We start from the raw sequence: 26625 nt of genomic DNA, 5'->3' as shown, positions 1-26625 counted from the left end.
GGGATTAAGCTGAGAAGAAGAAGAAGAAGAAGAAGAAAATTTTACTAAACAGAAAGAAATGGAACCAAATTTGTTTTTCACGTTTTCAAACCCCTATTCGAATATAGTAAAGTTTCCGAGGTCACAAAATCTTATTAATTTTTCGCTGCCTGAAAGAGCATTCATTTTTCTGCATCTAATATTACTAGTACACCAAGTTTTTCACTGATTTTTCTTGTAGGACATCTAAGCGTGCAAACACACACACACACACATCAGCACACACACACACATATATAAATATATATATATATATACATATATATATATATATATATATATATATATATATATATATATATAATATATGATATAATGAGAGGAGTCCACTGTCGAAATGAACTACAGCGAACGAACGAAGGGGTCCATCATATTAATAAACGAAACCTTCACCATCGCCCGTATGTTATAGAGGTGCGTAGGCAAGTGGAGTTTGTTAGACACAAATAAACAAATAAATATATATCCGCGCATGTTTACATTTCTCTGATATGAGACCCACAAAATTAAAGGTATCACACCTGCTAGTGAAGATTTCATCTGTAAAAATTTAACTTTGTAGTGATAGTATCGTTATGTGCAATTAGACAATTTTCATCATAACCCTTATGATGATAAAAATAAATCTTGCAACAGTGACAATGATAATATTAGTAGGTATACCAGCAGTAGTAGCAGTGGTAAGTACAATGACTAAAAGTAATTACTCCTATATTACCTATATCCTAATAATAGAAATGGAAAGATTAAATACATCACACTGAATTGAAATACACGCACACACACACACACATAGACACAGACACAGACACACACACAACACCCAACACACACACATATATATAATATATATATATATCTATATATATATATATATATATAAATATATGTGTGTATACTTATATATAATATATATATATATATATATATATATATATATATATATATATATATATATATATATATATATCTTGCCTTAATCCATAGGTGGGGTCGCTATTTTTAATGGACCTCCTCAAACTGCTTCCATCAGAAATGGGAGATTTCATAACTGGTTTTGGCAGGTGTTAAGGCCAGAGCCTATCCTGACTCAAAACGTCTCCTACTTGCACAAACAACATTGAGTCTGGTGCTATATATATATATATATATATATATATTATAATATATATATATATATATATATATATATATATATACTATATATATATAAAAAAAATATATATATATATATATATATATATATATAATATATATATATATATATATATATATATAGTACATATATATGTATATAATCAAATTGTATTCATAATTACAACAAAAATATCAATCACTTGATCTTAAAATTAGTGTGTATAATAACTACATGAGTTTTGGATCATTAAATATATAGTGCATATTCTTCCCACAGTGACACAAATTGCAAACACACCCGAACAAATGCATTTATTTAACAAAACCTGGAACTGTGAGACATGCAAGGAGAGAAGGAAGAGAAGGAGAGAGAAGAGAGAGAACGAGAGAGAGAGAGAGGAGAGAGAGAGAGAGAGGCAAGTTTAACGAGATGGATAACGATTAGGAATGATCGTATCTGTGGCCAAAAGGTCACGAAAGTCGTTTAGCAAAGGCGAAGACGCAAGAGAGAAATCGGGTCATCTTTTCAAGTGGGGTTTCTATACTAAACACAACGTGGCTCTGTGAAATGAAGAGCGAAAGAGATCCTCAAACAACTATAATTACATTAATCCCACACTTCAGTACTAAGTGTCACATGGCTATTCCAGCTCCTTCTTTTTGCAAGGAGGGAACATACCAGATTTCTCCGCGTGCAAACAACAGACATCAAGATCTCGTTCTCACTTATAAACTAATGTTCCTCACTCACCTCAGTCGATTAACTGCCATCATTCTGTACCAGCAGAGAGAGAGAGAGAGAGAGAGAGAGAGAGAGAGAGAGAGAGAGAGAGAGAGAGAGAGAGAGAGAGAATCAGTGTATCCTTATAATGACGCAATCTTGCTTGACCTAAGAGACCCTTCAAAATCTCCACGACTAGGAAAATCCAATAGGCCCCAGACTGCATTTCTTCATAAACTTATAAGGACTCTGGGGTTCGCAATTAAACCGGCATACTACGTATAACAACTCAACCTTACGACCAGTGCAAAAATCCAAAGAATCAATCAGTTAATGGAACCAGCAACAACTAAATGCCCTTCATCACTAATTGACAGAATTAGGAAAAATAAGATGGCACAACTGATCCCACGCTATAGACGGAAGGGCAAAAATAATCGGGAGCCATACACTGGCTAATTAATATGACATTTAAACCGACCACACACGATACGTGCGTGGACTTAATTGCAGGTGAACATTCGTACATCTGTACAGCATAATTACGAGTGACTGATCGTATACACTCATACAAATATGACTATTGGTTGCAGGTCCACAATAATATCGCATGTTAGTATAAGGTCTTTAATGGATAATAAAAGCTTTCGAACAGCAAGACCTTCCTTACCCCTCTACACATAAATGTTCGGGGAGGAGCTTTCCTTCTTCAAAATGACGATTTTTTAACATTATTTCAATGGGCAACTCCTTTCTTGATCTCCTTTAGTGCCACTAAGTTAGTCGTGCCGCTATTTTCCCTTTCGTGCAGCATCAGCGAGCACGTTCGCTTTGATGCACGTCGTCACACTGTCCAGGGTCAAGGAACTTTTAATGCCTTCCTTATCACTTGATGCTTAACTCATGCAATTTTTTTGTTTGCTGGCGATTTCTTTACTTGCACATTTCTTTTTTTTCAGCTGGATCTTACTCAAGGACACTGAATTTCCCTTTCCATTGGTTATATGGGCATTCCATTATAGGGAAGTTTATTTTATTCTGTTTCTTTTACAGAATAACTGACACAGTAATTTACATCACATGCTAATATACCCACCAGCAAAGAATAAATTATATTCAATATGCATTACATATTTTCCGTCATTGTTACAAATCCTTTGTTTCAGTAAAAGTTGGGAAACTTTTGAACAAATCTAGGACAAACACCATTATCCAAAAAATAACTTACTTGATAGGTTACGTTAATTTGAGAATCTCTAAATTCTGATAATTCATTACATTCTAAGATCTTCCTTGAACATAAACATACTGCCATCAATACTTATACCACCCAAACATAGTCTCATTGTAAAGTGTCCGCATTAGACAAAACTCTACCATACACAGTATTTGTATTTTTCTGAAACAAACAGTGTCTCATACTTGCACTGCCATCGTTTATGATTATTTGAATTTCAGCTGTTTCCCCCTACACATCTCTCATACTCCATTCCTTTCTTAATTCTGTTCATACTCATAGTACTCTCTATGACAATAACATCTTTGTCTGTAGCCAGCCATTTCGTTTAAATGAATACCTGCAAGAGAAGGTATCCATAAAAACTTAACATATATGCTTCTATCACTTATACTAATACATTACATTCATTAACCAAATCACTGTCAACATGACTTTTACTACAGTGATCAAATAAAACACTTTGACAATCAACAAAAACAAACACATCCTTTCTTTTATTGACCACCAATTTCAACCCTTCCTGAATCGAGTGTACTTCAGCAGAAATAAATGTCTTACCCTCAATTCGTTTTTAAGCTGCTTCCACACGATCGAACTTGGTTTGACGAACTCTGTTCAATGCTACGTCAGAAGCGGAGAAACAGCGGGCAAAGTCAGAACTTGCCCGCCGCTTCTCCACTTCTGACGTCACATCGAACTTAGTTCGATCGTGTGGACGCAGCCTTAAAAAACAAAGTCTCATCAACGCATATGTCAGCCTCATAAAATTCCCATGCAGTGACTCCACACCCAGCCTTCACTTCATTGACAGAGCTATCACAGTACATGTGGATGGTGTTACATCTTGGCAAAGTACTAATTTTAAACAAAAACAACTGGTTTATGTCATATGTATTGCATTTAAAGACTTCAGTACAATTATTAACATTAATTCTACGACATAACCATGGTTTCATAGACAAAACTTTTTCCAACTTTACACAATACTGTAAAATGTCATATTTCGTCATTACTTTGTACAGTTTCTTAAAATAATCATTACATTTAACAGTGAAACCTCTATTACCTGAACCATTATCAACAGTCATCTTCAATGCCTTTTCTTCTCCTCTAATCATACGGAGAGCAGCTACACTTGCTATCTCTTGGATTCTGTCTACAATACTTGGTGGAGTTAATTCTAATCTCATGAGTTTTACCATTTGTACTCATGGAGCATCCTAATACAACCCTTATAGCCTTTTTGCAAAATTTTCAAGGGTCTCAGCTCCTCCTCTGAGTAAATTATCAACAAAGGCATGGCATAGTCAGTAACTGACCACTCTGCTACTATAAAACATTCTCAGTACAGATATCCCAGCACCATTACCCCTATTAGATAACACCTGCAATGGCTTTGTTCTTGTCAGACAAACCTTCAAGTGCTTACCTTCATCCATGATCTTATAAAACCTATATAAATAATTAGATACTTATAGGAGTTAACCATTTCCAAAACTTTACAATTCATTACAAAATTATTACCATTAATAATTCATGACTGAATTTTACTTCTTTCATTCACCACCAATCCCATATGCATGTATAAATTCTGCAACTCTGCTAAAGCCCTTGTCAAGTGATTATACCAGCAAAGTTGGAACAAAACCGGCCGGTCTCAATGCAAACCCAGCGAAATTTTTGCCTGAGTTTGGCCACTACATTCATGAGCCAAAATTGTCTGATAGTTTGGCAAAAGCTGAGGCACACCTGGTTCAAGTTCTCAAGAAAGGTACAGCAGTTCAGATAATAAATGAGTTGCGGTCTCATTTGTATTTCCACAGCAAGGGAAGCAATGAATTACCTCAAGGCTCACATCCTCAGAGCATGCATTGCAACTAAGGAAATGCTTTGTGTGTTTGAGACTGCTTTTGACAAACCAGATCCAAATCATTTGGATATGTGCTGGATAATGAGTTGTTACTTCCTATTGTTGGGCACAACCATATGCCAGAAGAATACACAGTTTGCTGCGGGTGTAAAAAATGTACAAAGGATTCCTGCTCCTGCAAAAGGAAGGGTGTCCTTTGTACTAGATTTTGCGACTGTAGCCCTCAAGAAGAGAGTCTTTGTGGGAACATATAATTTCCACAATTGGTGTTTGCCCTCCATGATGCCTGATCTTTGATACAGTGAAATTTCCATTTGATAGAATGGGACATTGTTTTCTAATTAAAGTGTAAACTACTTGAAATCTTACAGTACAAATACGAAATTTCGCTCAGAACACTAAGCACAGAGTGTAAATCACCATAATAATGTGATTCGGCAAAGCTTAGAATACCAGAAATGAGCCCTTGGGATTGGTTTATCCGATTTTTTAATGACATACATGAATTTCTTGGACCCAAATATATATGTCCAGACACTGGGACCATCATTCTGTAAATCAGAGCATGTGGTACAGGGAAAACTCAATTTTCACCAGACGCGATTGTGAAGAAAATTCCATTCACAGGTGTAATTTTCAAACGTCCATTACAAGAGAAGGTCCTCCTTCCCAGAAGTCTACCCACTTTTTTTTTAAGTGAAGACCCTATATTTATCAAATCTGAAGAGTAACTCGCTGCCTCTCTCATGCACACAGAACCCCCACCAGCCCCTAAACTATTCGGAACTATCTTAACATTCTCCTTTATTGTTTCTAAACATTCCTTTGAATCACGATTTTTGCTGCAGTACCGACATCTAAAACTGTCACATTAAAATGCCAAATGACCCCATCTGCTGCAACTGAAGCAAAATCGAGGATGTTCCTTATATACATAGGTATACCTTTCTATACAAAATACAGATAACAAACAATCTCTCTCCATTTTGTCTAACTTCACGTCTCTTGGCCCAAACAACTCGATCATCAACAGGCAAACCTTCTGGATCTGGACACAATGAGTATTCAAGCACAATCATCTTTGCGTATTTTTCGTCATCATCCATTGGTTTTAGTACAACGTTTTCACAACCGGTATTGTTTAATAGTCAACTGCTCTATCATCGTTGACAGTTACATAATGCTTATATTTACCTTCCTTAAACAAGACCTCAAACGATGGAAATTTCTAATGATAAAGCCTTACCGTTCCCTGCTTTTTGTTGTGATGATCCACGTCAAGTAAGTTGGGAAATACAAGCGTTTTCGACGGCCACAAACAGGATCCACAGCCCAACTCGCGTGAGGATTATTCAACACATGTTCATCATTACTACTTATTCTCTGCCTCGTATTTAGACATGAATTTCCACCATCATAACTACTAGTACTTTCCTCAGCTATCTCTAGCTGATCGGCGAGCAGTTTTTTTCCAATTTTTTTTTCTTTTCTTTTTTCAATAAATGGAGCTTCATAAACTTCATCCCTATCACCACTAGATAAGGACAAGTGCATTTCAGCGTCTCCTATGGTATCCTTCGAAGCCACGTCAGTCAAATGAAAATACAATGGACCAGAAGAGGGTCAGCTGCAATTACAAAACGGCTTTCCAATCCAAAGACGAATGATGACAGCGTTGCAAGTCCCACATAAATTACACTCAAGCTACTGGTCAGCGCAGTATGGCAAGGCATACTGAAATGCATACAAGCCATTGTCATTTTTCTCCATCAAATACTACTTTTGAGTGTGTTGGTAGCGGAGAGGGGGAGGTGGGGTTATTTCTGCTCTTGACTAGGTTTGCTCCCATGACGTATGTAACACTCTGGAACGTCCTTCTCCCCAATAATGTGCCCATCATGTTGACAAGTTCAGAGTTCCGTGTGAAAACTATATAAGGTCAAAGTCTAGAGAAATAATCCGAGCGACTATGTATTTGCATAAAAGTATTCATAATCTAGAAATATGAAAAGATATTCACAATAATCACATTATTCTACAAAAGTTAATCCACTGAGCCAGGTATACTAACAAGTAGAGCTCGAGTTCAAACAGTAACAAGAAGCCGGCTTGGAACCTTCGACTCGTGCCATGGACACACGTTTTCTTGACTTCGAAGTACCATCTTTAAAACTGTCCAACTTATTCAAGGTTAAATTCCATAAATGCATAAGTTTACTCACGATAATTATAAGTAATATCAGAAAAGTCCACACAATGACAGTAAAAATTAATATCATAATCATAGTATTAACGTAATGTACTCGTCCAAGAGTTAAAGTATTGAAACAGATAAAACATATTCATCATCACAGTCATCATCAAGGCCGGGAACTAAAGACACTGTGTCCGTTCGCTATACAACAAAGTGCATTCCATTCAAAGTGTTGCACCATATAGACGTCCCCTTTATTATCGGCTCATTTCAAGGTGAATCGTGTAACCGGCAATATCCCGTGCAAAAAGATAGAAAGAAAAAGGAGTAAATAGGCCAAGATATACGAAACCCCTTTAGCAAAATACGAAAATAGTCTGGACGAAACAGAAAAGGACAAAATAAAGGAGTTAGAGCCACTTTTCTTCGACGCCAGAACAAACGGTGCGCTTTTATGCACAGCGTTCAAAGCTAGCAAACAACCTCACGCTTTTATGCAGCGTACAAAGGCCATCATACAAACCGAATGAAAACGATGGGGGTGGTGCAACCGGGTGTATTCAGTCAGCTGGTTGACTCTGATGAATTTATAGGTTATTTTGGCCAATACGCTTTGGAAACACAGCCCTGCAACTGATGCCGTCAGATGGTAGACTATTTAGATTAATTTATCAGTATTTTTGACGATGAGAGAGAGAGAGAGAGAGAGAGAGAGAGAGAGAGAGAGAGATATATGCTATGCAAATATTTTCTTTTTTAAATGGCAGGCCTTGTAACAATTCTTGAGTGCTATCTACTGAACTTTAATGTGAAACGAGTGAATGAGCCAGGCATTTGCAACACAAGAAAGCTTCGCCACTTACCACTTGTATCTATTACGATCATCGTTCTTCAGAAGCGATGACAGGAACATTCCTTTGCTTTCTACACTGATGCACAGTCATTATTTTAAATGTGCAGTAGACGCAACAAATAAATCATTCCAAAAATAAAGCCACGACAAACGAACGCACCAATGAAGAGTTGAATAGAGAGAATGAACAATGTTCAATTGATTAGAGAGCAAAAATGAAAATGTTGAATAATTTCCGCTTTTTCGATGTTGGTGCGCTTTAGTGATGTGGGGGTGTTTGGTGCGATTTATCTCTCTCCACACATAAATTTACACAAAATGCTTGAAAATCCCAACCAGCAACTAAACCTTGCAAAGGCATCTTTGCCACATGAGGGAGTCCGAATGATGATAATAATAATAATAATAATAATAATAATAATAATAATAATAATAATAATAATAAATAATAATAATAATAATAATATAATAATAATCATAAACCACAGACACTTGTATTTCGCACGTGCTGTGAAAAGATAATTAAAAAAAAAAAAAGTTTCTAAGTAGGTTGCAGGTGCATAAATGATGGTCTCAACTGCCAATGACTTGGGTAGTCTTGGATTTTGTTTGCTTGCTATTATAATAGTAGTGATTCTCTCAATAAAGCACTGCAAAGCACTGAGTGTTACTGGATGTCGAGGAGACAAAGGTTACTCAATGTTAGGTCCTTCTGGTCCTCGCCTTTCCTCCTAAACAAATTAAACCTTGGACTGGTGTTATTGCCATGAGAGTCGGTAACCAAACCAAGAAGCGTCACTTAATAACGTGTCACCATAAATATTCCATACATAACGCAATCTGGCTGGCCCCATTACTTCAAATCTCCTCTTACAGAAAAGCAAAATAAACAAATGAGCAACCCACGAGACTACATCCAAACACAACTACTCGACCGCTTAAAAGGAACATTAAAGTTGCAATCTGAACATTCATTCGCGGCAATTGAAGCATCGAGAATTTCCTTAAAACTTCAATAACCGCGTTCAAATGTCAACCAGACATATCGATCGTGAACTCTTCAGATTGAATTAAAGCGGCCAACGTTTCAATCGGCAAGTTCAAGTTAAAACAGAGTGACCCTGGAAAGTTTCAAATGTCAGTTTCCTGTGCTTTCAAGTTCTACCAAAAGCGTTCTCTCACAACTTCGAAGTTTCAGTGAGTATACACAAAGTTCAAGTATACACAAAGTGAGTATACACAAAGTCATACGCGAAGGGTGAAGGTGGACGACAAAGATGGTGATGAGATGTCGGGAAGACACTGGAATGAACAAGAGTTCCTCGTTGTATGAGTGGATTTCGCGCTCGGCTACCAATCCGGCGGAAGCAGAGGAATTTATTTCTGGTGATAGAAATTCATCTCTCGATATAATGTGGTTCGGATCCCACAATAAGCTATAGGTCCCGTTGCTAGGTAACCAATTGGTTTCTAGCCACGTCAAAATATCTAATCCTTCGGGCCAGCCCTAGGAGAGCTGCTCATCAGCTCAGTGGTCTGGCAAAACTAAGATATACTTAACTGGAATGAACAATTCATGGAATTTGGGCCATAAAGCCCAGCACTGGAGCACTTGCGACCTTTCTTGGCGCTCAAGACATTGAAAAGTGGGAGCCGGAGTGACTGGATAGCTAGAAAAAGAGATCCAGAAAATAAATGAGACGAAGTGCAATGGTCTCGACGGGACACAGGGTAGAAACCACAGTTGCAACCAGAACTCAGAGCCAGAGGTGGGGCAGTAAGACGGAGGAAACGAAACGAGAATAGATGCGAAGTCACGCTGAACACTGGGTGCAACTAAGGGCCGAAATGACGCTGAAAACAACCTTTACTAATGTCTACAGTGTACCGCGTGAGATATATGGGTAATTCTTCCTCTAACTTTACCCTAAGCTTTCCATCTGCACCCATACTTTGACCAGCATCTGCGAGTCTTCTTCCCTTCCTCTCCGCCATTTCTTCTACTGGTCCCTGCACACCCTTCATTCAGCTCTCAAGTCTCACTACCCTTTGCCATTGTTCCTCGAGGTTACACAAGTCCCCTGTCTTAAGAAGACTCCCCGTAACTCCCTCCCTCAATCCCAATACCCAAGATCCCCATCTATTCCCCTCTTACTAAGAGTTCCCCACCTTTTCTCGGACTCGCCATCTCTTCCCCTCCCTTACCAGGTATCATCCCCTTCTGTTGTCCTCAGCTTCACTATCCTCCAATCCTCTTGAACTACTCAATGTCCTGTTTATCAATGGCTTACACGAGGCTTTACAATACTACATGTGTTGGATGTCTGCACATCAACCACGGGAATGTCAAACGCATCTTCGCTTCCACTCTTCTTTTAGTCGACTTGTTCGAATATTTCTATGAATACCTACTTAGGCTTATATCATAATATTTTCAGCGCAGATGATTCAAGGGAGATGGAGTGACTTCACAAAAAACCAGATAGACCCTGAACTACAACTCCACTGCCATCTTTAATTTCTCTGGCGCCACCATGTATTAAGAAAAAAGTTTTGTGTAACTGTGTGTGTACAAAACCTGTTTTTCTAATACACGGTGGCTCCGGAAGAGATGAGAGAGGAGAGAGACGAGATGAAGAGAGAGAGAGAGAGAGAGAGAAGAGGAGTCACTGCCATATCCAACCTTTAAGTGTTGAATTACCTATGAATCTCTGTGCAAAAAAACATAACGTTAGCAGCTTAATATACTTATATATAAAGCTCTGAAACAGCATTGCAATTTCTAAGTCTTCCTTGAAGTCTGAAGACTTCTAATTATAGTCTTTTTGCCAATATACCGTCCCATATATATATATATATATACATATATATATATATATATATACATATATATATATATATATATATATATATAATATATATACATATATACGAGCAAGACATCTTAAAAAAATTAGGTCCATCTTTCCACTCATGGATGACACGCTTACTCTAATGAAATATCACGACTTTACTCTTACCGCATTCAATCTACCATTTTTCCTTTTAAAATCGCGTTGCAACAGCGTCTTAAGTTTCTCTTGACTACGTTAATCAACAACACATCGTCCACAAACATCACCCATTTCCCACTCCATTTTCTTATACAACTTTGTACCTACATCTGTTCGTTTCTGACTCCTCGCATCACTCCATTTGTGAAGATTCTGGAGTTCTATAGTCAGGGAGACATAACACACGTCTCAGGCTACTTTTAAACAAAAACAGTCATTCTGTGGTTGAAATACTCTACCATATATTTTACTTTCATTATGAAAATGTCCACACTCTCCACACATCAACTTCAACGCCACATATCCTCAGCAACCGCCGAACTAACGCCCCATCAGTTCTATCGTCAATCATTTCCAGCCTCATATGCTCCCTACTCAATTCTCTGCGTTTATCAACTATTTTTTCATCCAACTGCTTCAAAATAAACACTTAATATAGCATGTACGTCATCTTCTTCGTTTAAACCGATACTGTTCTTTCCCTTATCAATTCTCGTTTCATTTTGTTCCTCAATCATGGTCTCAAGATAAACCTTCCTTCATACGCAGAGCAATGGTATGGCCCTTATTCTTAGTCATTTCGATCACTTTTATTCTTACACAAAGTTTGAGATGATATAGTATCAATATCTGCAGCCCATTTAGGTAGATGCCACCCACACCTTATCATTGTGGTATAAATATCAAATAAGTTTATTAGGCTACAGAGGTCTATCGTTTCCTTAATGGCTAAGCAAATTGGGAATCTTTCCTGGCTTCAGGGCCCTATAGGTTCGAGCACACTTGAATTTAAAATACATTAGGAAACTTTCACGTAAGTTTCGCCATTTCAGTCAGAACAATTCTAGAGAAGATTCTTAACGACCCAGCCCTGACTCCGATATCAATGATCTCTCTTTGAATCCCTTTCGTCCAAACGGTTTCCCGCGAATACTGGTCGAAAACGCGAACAATCTACTTTATACAAGCATACCTCGAACAAAGTCAGAAAAGCTCACTTGAGCTCAAGAGCAGAAACTGGACGAAATTTTTCCCAAATTCGAGTGGACGAAATTTTCCCAAATTCGAGTCAGCCTTCAAGATGAAGACAAAAGCCGAACTAGTTAAGTCTGACATCACTCAGCTGAACAGCATGAGTATTTTCCTGTTTATACTGACATAAGTATTTCACAAAGGTGGTCTCTCTCTCTCTCTCTCTCTCTCTCTCTCTCTCTCTCTCTCTCTCTCTATATATATATATATATATATATATATATATATATATACATACTACATACATATATATATATATATATATTATATATATATATATATATATATATATATATATATATATACTATATATACATATAAGTCATATCACATTACCGTGATTCATATACATACATCGAGCTACAATGTCCTTTAATATCTAATTCGCTCTACCTCGGAATTAATATATTTTCATATATGCTTAACCGAAGGGGAATATTTTTTACACGATAATAGATTTGCCTGGTCCCAGGCGCGAACCTAAGAAGCCATTCAAATTCAGGACGTCAGTGGAAGCTTTTACCTACCCCACCACCGCGAGAGGTGGTGGGGTAGGTAAAAGCTTCCACTGACGTCCTGGATTTGAATGGCTTCTTAGGTTCGCTCCTGGGACCAGGCAAATCTATTATCGTGTAAAAAATTCCCCATCGGTTAAGCATAGGTATATGAAAATATATTAATTCCGAGGTAGAGCGAATTAGATATTAAAGGACATTGTAGCTCGATGTATACTATAACACACACACACACACAAATATATATATATATATATATATCATATATATATATATATATATAATATATCTTATATATATATATATATATGGCAAGCAGATAGACGGACAGATAGAAAGGGGAGAGTAAATAATTGAAATGAATATAAATAAATATAGAATTTAGGCCAAAGGCCAAGCACTGGGACCTATGAGATAATTCAGTGCTGAAACGGAAATTGGCATTAAAAGGTTTAAAAGGTGTAACGGGAGGAACACCTCAAAGCAGTTGCACTATGAATCAATTGTTAGGAAAAGGTGGAAAGTAAGGTGAAAGAAAGAGAATATGAAAGGAGGTACAAAGGACCGAGAGGGGCCGAAGGCACGCTGCAAAGAACCGTAAGTAATGCCTACAGTCACTGCACGAGGTGCACTGGAGGTACTACCTCCCTACGGGGAGGGAGAGTAAATAGGTAATCCTGGAATTGAATAAACAGTGTCTCTCGCAAAGCTTTGATCTCTTGGTATTCTCTGGCCTTCTTTATCTTGAAAGGGTGTTTCGGACCGCTTCTGGCCCATTTCTCTGGCCTTCTTTTTCATCTAAAGGGTTCCAACCGTGGTCTGGCCATTTATCTGCCTTTCTTTCATCCTGAAAGGGGCGACCGTTTTCTGGCATTTCTCTAACCCTCCTTTTCATCTGAAAGGGTCGAACCGTTTTCTGGTTATTCTCCTTCCCTTTCTTTCATACTGGAAAAGGGTTCGACCGTTTTCTGGCATTCTCTACCTTCTTTCATCTGAAAGGGTCGACCGTTTTCTGGTTATTCTCTCCTTCTTTTCATCTGAAGGGTTCCGCCGTTTCTTGGCATTATCTGCCCTTCTTTATCATCTGAAAGGGTAGACCGTTTCTGGTATTCTCTACCCTCTTTTCATCTGAAAGGTTTCGAACGTTTACTGGTAAATTCTCTGGGCTCTCTTTCATCTTGAAAGGGTCGACCGGTTTCTGGCATCTAATTCTTGCCTTCTTTCCATTCTGGAAGGGTTTCGACCGTTTCTTGTAAATTCTCTGGGCCCTCTTTCATCTGGAAAGGGTAGGACCGTTTCCTGCATTCTTCTGGCCTTCCTTTCATCTGAAAGGGTGACCGTTTCGGCATTATCTGCCCTTCGTTCATCTGAAAGGGTCGACCGTTTCTGTATCTCTGCCCTCTTGCATCTGAAAGGGTCGACCGTTTCTGGTATCTCTGCCCTCTTTCATCTGAAAGGGTCGGACCTTTTCTGGTATTCTCACCCTCTTTCATCTGAAAAGGTTCGAACCGTTTCTGGTATTTCTCTGCCTCTTCATTCTGAAAGGGTCGGACCTTTTCTGGTATTCTCTGCCCTCTTTCATCTTGGTATTTCTCTGCCCTCTTTCATCTGAAAGGGTCGACCGTTCTGGTATATCTCTGCCCTCTCATCTGAAAGGGTCGACCGTTCTGGTATTCCTCATGCCCTCTTTCATCTGAAAGGTCGACCTTTCTGGTATTCTCTGCTTCTTTCATCGAAAGGGTCGACCGTTTTCTGGCATTTCTACCTTTCTGGTTTCATCTGAAAGGGTCGCCGTTTCTGGTATTCTTCTGCCCTTTCTTTTCTCTGAAAAGGGTCGACCGTTTCTGGTATTCTCTGCCCTCTTTCATCTGAAAGGGTCGACCGTTTCTGGTATTCTCTGCCCTCTTTCATCTGAAAGGGTCGACCGTTTCTGGTATTCTCTGCCCTCTTTCATCTGAAAGGGTCGACCGTTCTGGTATTCTCTGCCCTCTTTCATCTGAAAGGGTCGACCGTTTCTGGCATTCTCTGCCTTCTTTCATCTGAAAGGGTCGACCGTTTCTGGCATTCTCTGCCTTCTTTCATCTGAAAGGGTCGACCGTTTCGGCATTCTTCTGCCCTCTTTCATCGGAAAGGTCGACCGTTTTGGCATTATCTGCCTTCTTTCATCTGAAGGGTCGGACCGTTTATTTCTGGTATTCTCTACCCTCTTTCATCTGAAAGGGTCGACCGTTTTCTGGCATTCTCTGCTTCTTTTCATCTGAAAAGGTCGACCGTTTCTGGCATTCTCTGCCTTCTTTCATCTGAAAGGGTCGACCGTTTCTGGCATTCTCTGCCTTCTTTCATCTGAAAGGGTCGACCGTTTCTGGTATTCTCTGCCTTCTTTCATCTGAAAGGGTCGACCGTTTCTGATATTCTCTGCCTTCTTTCATCTGAAAGGGTCGACCGTTTCTGGTATTCTCTGCCCTCTTTCATCTGAAAGGGTCGACCGAAAGTTTCCTTGGTGCTTTTCAGCCAAAGTCTTCTTCCTCACACCTTTTTTTCCTCTGGGTTATGTCAGATGGCGGGTAGCAGTCCTTATAGTCTTTAATATTTAAAAAATAAATAAAATAAAATAAAATAAAAATTGAAACAGGCTTTTCTTAATACGCACTAAAAAGTTAAAGTACACTTTTGAGACATCAAGATTTCCTAAGATACAAGAAGTCACTGTAGGGTCATTAGAGGTCTCTGATGAACTACTGATCTTTTAACGTTATATTGTCACCGGAATTGAGTAACCATCGGACGAAGGGAACAGGTCGAAAACTGAGTTACAAGTTTTGAGGCAGACAGACAGACAGACACAGAAGTCATGTTAAACAAAAGCGTGTAAAAAAAAGCACACAATCTACAAGACTTCTTTCCGAAAGCAAGCAATTAGGTAACGTGCTCTGATGATGCTTGTTTGCAGAAGGACAGCTTCAACCGTAACAATCGTCAGGAGCCGAAGCCTCGTCATGTCAGTTTCCAACAATAAAGAGCTCGAGGGGAATTTAACGAGCTTTATCGTAAGTGTGCATGCAAATCCTCAGCGCTCTATTGCCTTTATGATCAGAGTTTGACGTTTGCTCGTTTAAAATGAATAAATACGAACATGAGTACGCAAATAAAAACAAATACAACGCATACTAAAGAAATAAAAACAAATACAACGCATACTAAAGAATAAATACACGAAATTCGTGACTGTGAACTTCAGTGGTTTACAAGCAACCAGAAAAACCTTATCGTATATTTCACTCAAGCTACTGGACCCAAATGGAAGTTTTTAAGAGAGCGATCTTTACTTCAATCTTCCAACAAGCAAATGAACTCGAGTCTCCGTGACGAACTTGGAAAACCAGTACAAGTTCGCTCCATTTCTCATATTAACGAAAGACGAAACCTCAGCTTTATACAAAGGACATGGATACCGAGTAACACATACCCATCCCAAGTACATACTACAAAGTAATATTAGCCCCGTGTTAATCTTATGTTTAAATAAATTACAATAAAAAGATATATAACGGAAGACTTGGAACCCAGTAACAAAACGCTACGGACAATAAGAAGAAGGGCTTTGGGAAAAAAGCAAGAGCAGAATGCACCTTCCAGTGTTGGAACAAGGCTGCAAAATCCAGTTTTAAACATTCACACACGAATGATTCCACCTCCATACAATGGCAGTAGAAGTTCACAACCAAGTCATGAAATACCTACATGTTATAAATTTATATGTATTTATATATACATATATATATATAAAACACCCACTTTTCCTTTATATACTATGGTCCCAGGAGATTCATTACCTTAACAGGGCCTCCTCCTTTGGTCGCAACCTATATCAGCAGCCTCTCTATTAATTACATAATTCGATAATTTCATAAAAAAAGGGGGCACAAGAAAAATTTCCTAAGACATATCGGCAAGTCCCAAGAACTAGATATACCTATACACAACATATATATATATATATATATATATATATATATATAATATATATATTATATATATATAATATATATATATATATATGTGTGTGTGGTGTGTGTGTGTGTGCGTGTGTGTGCGCGCGCGAGCGTGCAAGCGTGTAGGTTACGCATATATAAAACTGGAGATTAATGCACTACACATTCTATGAAACAGCATATTGAGACCTTCAAGTCCAAATGATAACCCTTAGAGTAATGTCTTTAACGTCCAGAGCTCTAACATCTCAAGTGGCACTCGGGAGTCTCCTAGTGTTTGTGTTATACAGAGTTACCTCCTCACACATACTTCCAGCCCCGTCAACTATGGAGGTTTGGATCAACTGCAGAAGTTCATATGAAGAGCTGCTATAAAGCTCTTACACCCATATCAACTATATGGAATGATCTCCAGGTTTTGGATACAAACATTCTCTCTCTCTAAAAATTATATATATACATACATATCTTCCAAATTTCCTGAACCAGTCCATCTCGATATCAGATAGTAACTGTACTTGATCACATGCACAACTGTTATGTGCATTAATACATTTAATAACAGGACCTCATTTAAACATAATACTATCTCACGGAGTTTTATTTAAAGAAACTTACAAGCTTTCAAGGACTATCTGTCCTCACCGCCCAGTGCTTGTGTATATCATATATTTAGTACGTATATGTATATATATATATATATATATATATATATATATATATATATATATATCTTCTTTCCTACCGTTATCCCTACATTAAGTGGTCGGTTTCTTGATGAGCCTTCTATCTAAGGCATCATCCTCCACCAAAGCTCTTCTTTCCATATCTTCCTCCACTTTATCTCGCCATCAAATTCTCTCCCTCACTCGATTTTCTTCTTCTAATAGGTTTTATTTAGTATATGTATACCTATATATTAATCATATAATATACATACGCAAGTAAAGTGATATAGTGGTTGCAAAGTGGGGGGCTGAATGTCGCAGTGAGTAGCGGGGTTCGATGCACTGCTGGTGAGCATTTTCTTCATGCGTATTATGCAGTTGGTGTTGCTAAAATATCTGCACGGGTGTTCAAGTGAGAATTTTTAGTTTCAAGGGATCGATTCAATGCAAAATATATATATATATATATATATATATATATATATATATATATATATATATATATATATATATATATATATATATATTCTTATTCCCACCGTTATTCCTACATTGAGGGGTCGGTTGCCTGATGCGCCTTTTCCACTGCCTTCTATCAAATGCACCATCCTCCACCAAAGCTCTTCTTTCCATATCTTCCTTCACTTTATCTCGCCACCTAATTATCTGTCTCCCTCTCGATGTTCTTCCTCTAACAAATTTTTCCCAAGCCCTTTTCACTCCCTCCTCCTCATAAATAAATATATATATGTATATATATATATATATATATATATATATATATATATATATATATATATATATATATATATAGTTTTCATTCAGTTTTATGAAATGCACTCACCTTCGGAAAGCCTTCAAGCATTGACCAGGAACGGCTAATCAAAATATCAGAATGAATGAGAAATGGAAAATCATTTGGCATGAACCCAGTCATTCAACGAATAAAGGTTACAAAAGCAAAAATATGTAATGGTGAACGTCATTTCAGAAAATATTGATAAAATGTATTCAATTTCTTTCAGCAAATACAAACGCCAAAGAAAACTGCATGAAAAACGAAATAATCTGACATCGGTAGACAGATAGGAAACCAAGTCGAAAACAGACGGTATGTAATTCAGCTAAAAAAAAAAATCCATCTCTTTATTGACATCCAGGGAAACAATAAATATGACCTGACCCGCAAAAACACTTGCATTAAATATTGTTTCTTTCGCTATTCAATGAAACTGCGATCAGAAGCAATTTCCGAAATAAATGAGTTTGCTAATCAAATAATCCTTTCAATGGGCGGGTTTACCAGACCCATAAATTCTGCCAATACCGATTTTTCGATTGCACGATTAATGCAATTGAACTGGCCATAAAAATGGTTAAGAAATTACATTACTGGATAAAAGATATGAGAGAGAGAGAGAGAGAGAGAGAGAGAGAGAGAGAGAGAGAGAGAGAGAGAGAGAGAGAGAGAGAGAGAGATAGAGAGAGAGAGAGATCAACTAAATAAATATAACATAAACAACAATCGACTGCTGATAGCCTAATATAAATCAGCACCCGTGACCGATTCGCCTTTAGTTTTCTAAGACTTCACGCAACATAAGTAGTACATCTATACATATTAACCAAATAATTATCAGCAAAAAAAGGGGGGAAGGGGGTATAGCCTGTACATAACTCGTTCATTATTATGGAAAAAGAAAACATACTCATACGCAAAGGTCTATAAAGAGTGCAGAAGTCAACGCCGTTAACTGACTACATTTGTAATCTCTTTATTCGCGGCCCTAAAATCTGAGCTCATTTTTGAAAACAACCAGTCCAACCCAGTTCCCCCCCACAAGAGATCCTTGATCATTTTGCGTATGAAATGAAATAGTGCAAAGCCTTGAAGGTGCAGATCTGTTTTAAGTCAATACAACCAACGACGATGAAATACCAGTGATATTTGAATTTCCGGGTGGGTTAGTACAAGGTGGTCTTCTCGCATCATTCCATCCATTGAGCTATACTATTTATTAGCCAGAAGTGGAAGCGTTGGCGTGTCCTACTCAGGCAACCAGTCTTGGTCTCGTTCACCACCCTCACTGAAGCCAAACATTTCTGTGCACTACCCAGTTTCAACTATTTACATACCCGTTCACGTAATCATAAATTAAAGGTTTACGCAAACATGAATGTTTAAAATAAAACCAACCGACTGTGAAGAAATGAATGTTACAACATGAATAAATCTACTTAATCTAAGGAAATAGTCATTTTCTGAGTACTCAGTTCGATGGTAGTTTCACTTCACTTACCACTAACATAGAATTCACCGCCTTTTCCGGGATTAAACTAGTTACTTTTTTCTCCGAGGGTGGTAGGCTAATGAACACGTCCATCAGCCTCCGCTGAGAATTAAATACACCAGGAAATAACAGCAGATATAAAACAATGACTAAATAAAAAGTTCAGACATGAACGTAGGTTAACGAAGGTCAAACCTAATTAGTTCAACCAGAAGTTTTGAAACTGACCAACATGAAGGCTTCTATTTGAGGGGTTCTCATCCAAGCCCCAGGATCGTGCCAAGCGCTCACTATTTAGCAGCCACAACCCATATCAGCTTAAATTTGGGATCACTGCTGAAGTAACTGTCACGAATCAGGCACAGTAGAGCCATGGATTATGTTGTGCCATTCACATGGATATCAAAGAACCTAAGACAGATTTAAGTATTAATAATGATTAAGATGCGATGAGTGATATAAACAATTACACTGGCAACTACCATGCCAACAGATGTTGTACTATTGTTTTTGTAATGTAAAGCGAAAGAATACTGGTAACATCTTCAAAAGACTAAAACACAGACGATTCTGAACTAAAGCCCAACACAGAGGCCATCCTAATAATAAGAAACATAAAACACTAGAGTTCTGGCAACTCCTCGGGGCTCGCTAAGTTTAGGCCTAAGCGCCTTTACAGTCTTTGCCTACGGCTCCTTCCTCGATGCAGTGAATACCAAAGAGATAGTCGTATACTTCGTATATTAAGGTCGCATCTAACTAATCATTTCTCCGCCAGCAGCGTCAAGTTTCCCCAGCGGACAGAGAGAGGACTTGCGCATTTCACAGGCGCCATGCTTGAGATGTCCAGAAAGAGAAACACCTAAAGAATAATAGCTTCATTATATTTTAACCTTCGCTTCTTTTTGGCAGAGGATTATTTCTCGGTTACTGCCGCCTGTACGAACGTAAGTGCACATATCGGCCAAGAACGGAGATGCCTTGACAAGCAGACGATTTTGTTAAGTTGAAAAACGACAAGTCAAGAACAACTTGCTTCTGAGATTAATAGCAATAATATGCAAAGCCTTTCAAGTTTTGGTGAATGGAAATGAATATTTCATGTAATTCGTAAATCATTCCAAAACCATTATAATTAGAGCACATCCAATGAACTCCACTGCGGCTGACGGTAAGGTTGAAACTTCCCAACAGTACCTACTACCAGCACCGACAGAGAGAGAGAGAGAGAGAGAGAGAGAGAGCTTTGTTTGACACCACCTCTAGTTGAGATTAAATGGATTTGCAAAGATTAAAAAATATAGCCACATAAGGACTACCATGAACCATAACATACGGTTTAAAATAATTTCTTCCCAGCACAATGAGAAACACTACTTATCCGTGTAATCTCTCGTTCCTGGATATAACTATCAAATTCTACATTAAAATTGTGATCACTCACATACCAGTAGTCGCCAGGCGATCAGAGGAGAAAAACGATGTACTTTATAGATACCACAACACGCTTCACGCTGCTGATAATAGCTACTGACTTCAAATAATCGGCATGACCGGATATGTAACCGTGTTTGAATGAATCGAAAAAGTGCCATTTGAATTGTTTTAGCTATATATTTACACAGATTTCGTACCTAATGAGTTTTCTTTTTTCCTTTACATAAAAGGGGATCTCAGACTACAATAAAAGTCCTCGTAAACGGAGATGAGCCAGCATCTGTATATATATATATATATATATATATATATATATATATATATATATATATATATATATATATATATATATATAGCAGGTCAGTGAATACACATATAAAACCTCCAGGGGATGTCCATGATACAACGATTAAAACATCAATTTATTCTAAGAAACGTTTCGCACATGAAATTCTCTGTGCATCATCAGTCTGTGAAAGATAAAGACACATTTATAAATAACAAACAATAAAAGTGTAAACAGGAATTCACATATATTAAAAATAGTCTTAAAATTACATAAAAGAACAAAGTAAAAATGAAAAAACAGGTTAAAAAGAGACTGCTTAAACACCAACCGTTCATTGTGAGGAGAGAAGATGGAATGAACTACGACAAGTTAAAAGTAACGACTTCAACTATGCCAGGTACAGAGTTGCTGAGGACGTGTTACTGTTAAGAGAGGGAACAAGCCTCTTGATATATAAAGACTCAAGGGTGGTTAAATGGTCAGGATGTTTGACATGGTCTATTATGGAAAACTGTTCTTTTTGTATTTCAATTTTGCAATTAAAAGCATGATTTCTGATGTTGGAAAATTCAGGTTGCTTTATTCTCTGACCAGTGCGAAAGCTGAAGCCCAAGTGAGAGCAATATCTGACCCTTAACAGCCTTCGAGTTGATCCGACGTAAGAGCCCGGACATCCAGGGCATGTAAATTTATATATAACGTTGGATCGCATAAAAGGCTGAAGGCGATCTTTATAGTTAAAAAAGGAACCAATTGTGCAGGTATTGCTGGATATGAGTTTGACTTTAAGGCATGGTATCTCCTGTTCAATGATTCGTTTCAGGCTGGATGTAAATTTCAAGTCAGATATATAGGGGATTGTGACATAAAATAGTCTTTTAGGGACATTAAAATTAGGTATTGGTGGCTGCAAAAATTTTGTAAGTATTTTGTTGATGGTTTTTTGAACAATGTCGAGTGGAAACGAATTAGATTTGAAGAAACTTTGGTTAATAGAGCACTGAAATACTCTTCGTCTTGGCATCTATTCCACGTGGAAATGACTTTTTTGCTAGGTTTCTTCAAATCTAATTCGTTTCCACTCGACATTGTTCAAAAAACCATCAACAAAATACTTACAAAATTTTTGCAGCCACCAATACCTAATTTTTAATGTCCCTAAAAGACTATTTTATGTCACAATCCCCTATATATCTGACTTGAAATTTACATCCAGCCTGAAACGAATCATTGAACAGGAGATACCATGCCTTAAAGTCAAACTCATATCCAGCAATACCTGCACAATTGGTTCCTTTTTTAACTATAAAGATCGCCTTCAGCCTTTTATGCGATCCAACGTTATATATAAATTTACATGCCCTGGATGTCCGGGCTCTTACGTCGGATCAACTCGAAGGCTGTTAAGGGTCAGATATTGCTCTCACTTGGGCTTCAGCTTTCGCACTGGTCAGGGAATAAAGCAACCTGAATTTTCCAACATCAGAAATCATGCTTTTAATTGCAAAATTGAAATACAAAAAGAACAGTTTTCCATAATAGACCATGTCAAACATCCTGACCATTTAACCACCCTTGAGTCTTTATATATCAAGAGGCTTGTTCCCTCTCTTAACAGTAACACGTCCTCAGCAACTCTGTACCTGGCATAGTTGAAGTCGTTTACTTTTAACTTGTCGTAGTTCATTCCATCTTCTCTCCTCACAATGAACGGTTGGTGTTTAAGCAGTCTCTTTTTAACCTGTTTTTTCATTTTTACTTTGTTCTTTATGTAATTTTAAGACTATTTTTAATATATGTGAATTCCTGTTTACACTTTTATTGTTTGTTATTTATAAATGTGTCTTTATCTTTCACAGACTGATGATGCACAGAGAATTTCATGTGCGAAACGATTCTTAGAATAAATTGATGTTTTAATCGTTGTATCATGGACATCCCCTGGAGGTTTTATATAGAATATATATATATAATATATATATATATATATATAGATATATATATATATATATAATATTATATATATATATATATATTATATAATATACAACGTAAGCAATGATTCCCCTGCATCTTTTTATGTATATATTTATCTCTTTGATAATTCATTTCTTATTTCAGAAACTTTTCATGCATAAGAATAAAGTAGATTAAATAAACCTAGAATCAAATCGATCCATAGTCAGAGGCACACAGACATCTTTTTTAAAGAAATATTCTAAAAGAAAATTGCGGTCTGATATAACAACCCAAATACGGTAATATGAATGTGCAGTTTTAATATTAACAAACTTGAGAGCCACGTTTCATTCAGCAGTAAACGAGCTTGTGATGAAACGACAGACGTAAAGATGTAACACTGGAGTGTTTGAGCTGCAAAACTATTAATACGGAGGATACCCAGACAAAAATTGGGAAGCATGTATCAAAAGTGTTGGACACATGAACTAAAAGTAAATGGAGATGAATTAAAAACTTTATTAATATGGTTAAAAAAAGGGTCCAGTCAAAGTAAATATTGAATGAGAGCAAATATATAATATGGGGAGGACCTCTGGAGTACTGATTGATAAACGTATAAATATGACACAACACGTATTGTAAGTAGAGAAGACAGGATAACATCACCCTTGAAATGCAACATCATCAATACTTGAATATGGTTACAATAAAAATGCTCGTACAAAACCTAAGTAAATTTCTAAAGAGGCTCATTTCTTCATTTACTAAAATGAAGGAATTTACCGAAGCACCCAAATTCACAAAGAGCAAATCCTCGATTGATTCGGTTACGACCATTTACACTGAGTTTCATTAGCGGCCTATTATAAAGTCATGACCGACGAGCGATAAAGAATAAGAAACCGAAATGCCTAAAGTAAACTCCTCAAGTGTATGTATATATATATATATATATATATATATATATATATATATATATATATATATATATATATAAAAGAGCATGAATCAATAGTATAGAGTAATGGAACCAAGATGCAACAAAGATATTGGACAAAATTGTTTTGGATATTGGATTTTTTTTTTTTTTGATGCACGTACCCGGACTGCTCAATAAATTACCTCAACAATGAGAAATATGTTAAAACTTGCAGACGAAGGGCTGCCGAGTGTGCTAAATAGGGACCTCCAAAAACATGATGATTTAAGTGGGGTAATAATCATTGAACCAATATATCACATATGATAATATTCGACAGGTATAAAAAATAACTTTAATATATAATTAAATTGTTTTCTTAAATTCAATAATGAAAGCAAACAAATTACAAAAAGTTAAACTACGCAAGAATTACAAACCATAAAACAGATGTTTCGCAGGGTAGGTTTATTTGACTAAACTCATTGATATTTTTGGTGGGTAGCACCCCCTCTCCTTCCCCAACCGCCCCCCTTCCCCCAAAAAAACCTACCTTTGCAGCAACGGGAGACGAGGTGAGGCCTTCGGAATAACGGAGAGCTTCATGATCATCTGAAGATGTCCGCCCAGGTAACTCCTACCATCGCATTAACGCCCCCAGAGAGATGGGAGTCCTTTTATTTTCTCTTAGTTACCCTTCTGAACCGCTCGGCAATGAAAGATCTGGGTCTTTCAACCCTCGGAGTCGTGGGAAGAAGCTGTTCCGAGCAAGCCTGGTGTTTTCTTGTACCGGGTATGTCTAAGTCTGTGCGCCCGTTTAAGCGTTTTTTTTTTTCTTTCTTTCTTTTTTCTGCTCTCAATTCAGGATTGTGTGAATTCACAAGATCTACTCAATTTATTATCGGATGCTAGTGTGACACAATTCGCCTATCGTAGTAACAAATATACTGGGCGCAAAATGAGAGAAATGGTCACTGGAAGACCAAATAACGACTTAAACTATTTTTGTGATTTGTTAAATACCTGAAATATAAAAAAGGCCTCCACATGAAAACCAAAAACAATTTGTAAACGGTTAAAAGGATTTATAATACAGTCAACATCGAGGTCTAAGATTCTGTATAAATTTACGAAAGACTTGTACTTTGTACTATCTGTGCACCTTAATAATTAATTTGCCTTTTTTTCTAACAGGTCTAGTGTCTTTTTAGCCTGCAACCGAAAATACCGAAGAACAAATCTTAGCGTTACTTGAGTCAGCTTGGCTAAATTAAAATGCTATTCATGTTCAAGAAACCCTTTTTATTTCCTACAGGTCTTGCTTGGGTTTTGTACTGGACAACGTTTTTGAAGGGAGGGTTGTAATTGCTTTGAAATTTATCAATAGTAAACCGGAGCAAGTAATACCAACATAATTACTATTTACATTGAGCAAACTAAGGCAATATAAATCTACATTGAGACAAAATGTGGAGACACTGTCAGTGACTCCAGCATAAGCCTAAATATACCAGCATACGCTGATAGGCCTAAGCTACACAGAAAAAGCTACGCCTAAAAAAAATATGAAATTCACAACTGTCACCATCGCAGAGTACTCTGGGGCTTGTATAGAAGCTACCCAGAGAAGCACATACGAAGCGAGAGAGAATGACTGGAATTGAGACCAAATTCTTTAAATAAAACGAAATAACCTGGTTTGTTCTCTCCCCTCCTATACGGTTTACCAAGAACTCTCTCCTCTCTTATGGTGATTTCATTTTAAAAACAACAAAAAGTTGCCTTGTAAACAGCCCACTAACATAACCGAGGCGTAGAACCATATGACGATGGTATCATCAATACCCACCCGAGGTTCAATAGGTCACTAACACAGTTTATGGGGGCACACAACACATATTTCCGAGAGAAGAAACGCACAACCAACCTTACTCAGTCACGGCCACGACAATACTGCCTCGGTCTTTTTGTTTGTCTCGTCCCCAGCCGTTCTCGTTCTGGCAATATAGCGAGTGCAATAGGGGAACGTTCACTAAAGATAATTCTTCCCAGTCACCTCAAAATCACACATGCATCAGAAAAATGGGATTATAAAATTAACTTTACATTCTAATTTTCATTTAGATAGTTTAATTTGAATAAAATTAATCGATTTTATACACTTTTTGCTAAAAAAGATAACCACCAATGGTCATTTCTGACTACAGAAATATTCCTTAGGATATGACACTTTCACATAAAATAATATTTTATTTATCTTTATATATTAAATTAAAAGATTCAAACAAGGCACAATATCTCAAAAGTAAAAAAAACACTCATTTTTATAATATCAACAAAATCATATTGTACTATAGAGAGTAAAGAACGTTGCTAGCGGCCTCTTGATCATACTGACGTTCACAGTTTCTCG

At 37.3% G+C, this 26625-nt stretch overlaps 1 protein-coding gene across 8 annotated transcripts in view; it reads right to left on the bottom strand.

Moving 5' to 3' along the window:
- Positions 1–26167, bottom strand: part of LOC135219751 (uncharacterized) — a 240489-nt gene extending 214322 nt beyond the window's left edge. For 5 of the 8 annotated variants that reach the window (XM_064256791.1, XM_064256795.1, XM_064256792.1 and 2 more), the window contains exons 1-2: positions 26140–26167; positions 24766–25235 (exon numbers count right to left, since the gene is read on the bottom strand). The gene's annotated coding sequence lies outside the window, so the exon portion shown is untranslated. Of the gene's footprint in view, positions 1–24765; positions 25236–26061 lie in introns of all 8 variants that reach the window. The other 3 variants (XM_064256789.1, XM_064256788.1, XM_064256793.1) reach the window with 3 other exon arrangements.
- Positions 26168–26625: the final 458 nt, after the last annotated feature.

The sequence above is a fragment of the Macrobrachium nipponense genome, chromosome 1, assembly GCF_015104395.2.
Source record: "Macrobrachium nipponense isolate FS-2020 chromosome 1, ASM1510439v2, whole genome shotgun sequence".
Taxonomy (NCBI): Eukaryota; Metazoa; Arthropoda; class Malacostraca; order Decapoda; family Palaemonidae; genus Macrobrachium; species Macrobrachium nipponense.
This window is presented reverse-complemented; position numbering and strand designations above follow the sequence as displayed.